Source organism: Lygodium microphyllum, chromosome 22, assembly GCF_053477565.2.
Source record: "Lygodium microphyllum isolate KBCC chromosome 22, Lygodium_microphyllum_v1.1.10, whole genome shotgun sequence".
NCBI classification, from domain to species: domain Eukaryota; kingdom Viridiplantae; phylum Streptophyta; class Polypodiopsida; order Schizaeales; family Lygodiaceae; genus Lygodium; species Lygodium microphyllum.
This window is the reverse complement of record NC_141156.1, coordinates 139,540,620-139,542,679: the sequence shown is the minus strand read 5'-3', so window position 1 is coordinate 139,542,679 and position 2,060 is coordinate 139,540,620.

Here is a 2,060-nt window from a genome sequence, read left to right as displayed (position 1 = left end):
GTCACTCTGATTCAGGATCAATAAATTCTATTATGCATTTATGGCAACCGATTGGAAATTTAATACCAACCAGTAACTCTAGGAGTGTTTTATGAATTCCTGCATTCACTACCTGTCTTTGGTTATTTCCTGCAATCACTATCTATTTTTAGGTATTTTTGGAAGGTGACCAGACAAGATGAGTAAGTTCTGTTTGCCCTGCATTTACCAGCACAGTGACTTTGGATAGTCTGTGCATTAACTAAACCATAGTTTTTTAAAGTATGTGTATGTTGGAAATACCAAACTTTTGTCTGTAAAGCAAGGCAATTTCTGAACAGAGCACTTTCCATTGAGTATAGCTGTGAAAGAGTATATGACGGATGGTAATGTATGAAAATAACTATAAGCAAAGCAAGGCAATATCTGTACAGAGCACTTCTCTTCCATGGAGTATAGCCGTGAAAGAGTACAGGAGCGTACCAAAGTTTTATTGGAGCATATCCCTGTGCTGGTTGTTTTTCCCTTGTATGTGTTAGTTTTGGGTTTGAAAATGAGGGGACAAAAGAAGGCCAATAAATGAAAATTTGGACACCAGCCACTGCCTGTCAACTAGGGGTAATTTCTCTCTTCAAGAAGAGCGTATTCCCCCCAAGCATCACCTAAGCATATGCCGGAACAGGTAATGCTAATGAATGCCCAGGCAATGATACAAAGCTGTTAACGAGATGTTACTGATCAACAAATCACAACAGCAAGAGCAGGTCATTATGACAGATAAATACGCATTGTACATAGAAAGCAGCATGATGTAATATCAATATTGGGAGTAGATAAAGGCATTACCATTTTGGCGGTTAGAAGATGAATTAACTGATCTGTTTCAATAAGAAACTAACGCAATCACTTGTGTTGCTGGTTCAGAAAAGCATATCGTAGAACACATGATGGCTAGATTGACTCAAAAGTTCTTAAGTTCTTAATCTCATGCTTTTTGTACGCATTCCAAATGGGTGGGTGCGTGGGGGAAGAAGTTTGCTAGATTTAAAAGTCACTGGTATACATTCACAACTCATTGACATAACCATGGACTACTGTAGCAAGCCGCTCATAGTACTGGTTCATCCAAACTTCAAGTAGTGGTACTAATTTTACTAATTTCAGATGAGCCCCTACAATATCAAACCACATCAAAACTACCATGTTGGCCTTGTGCTTTATTAGTATCGTGGATTAAGTCCCCCATTTAGTTTTCGAAAGAAGCTTTAAAGTTTCCAAAGCATTACAGATTTTTTTACATAAGAAGAAATGTAAGAATTTGGCATTAAAATTTGAAGTTGTAGCGGTAGTTTATCTAGGAATTTCTCAATTTAGCCTTTGGGTAGTTCATCTAGGAATCTCTCAATTGTTGAAAAATGCAATAGTAGAAAAACAAGCCTTGGATAACAATGGATTCCTCCTAGTTAGTTTTCATAGACTATTATTGTGTGTTCAATCAAAATGGGATTGATATTGACGGTAAGACTTTGAAATTAGTGGGGAAATGACCATTGATAATGTCAATCGGTTGGATGAGGTGAGAATGTAGTTATGTAAACAAAACTATGAGAACTTAAGAGTAGCATGATGCAAAATGTACACCACGATGCATTAACATAGTTTGTGATGTCATTTGATGCAAAATGTTAGAGATGAGTGTATGACTCCACTCTCTTCTAATAGCATATCAACTTTCTTGAGACACATCGGTTGAAGGTTAACTAATTGCGGGCCATGAGAAAAAAGAAAAGGGAAGAAATGCACTCTCCTTAGGAAGTTAGATATAGTTGCCTTTTGAAAACCTAATGATGATAAATGTGGAATAAGATAAAGATGGTTGAGAGCTTCCCTATGATTCTCTACTAAGCTCATGATCTTGGGTCTATTGGTCTAAGAAACATTAGGATGCTTCAAGGGACGTTATTGTTGGAATATGCAACAATGGCTTGGCAAGCATGCAAATAATGTTGAATAGGTCTATGAGAGCTTAGCAAGCATGCAAGCTCATGGCTTTCCACCAAGACTAGAGATCTAAAATTTGT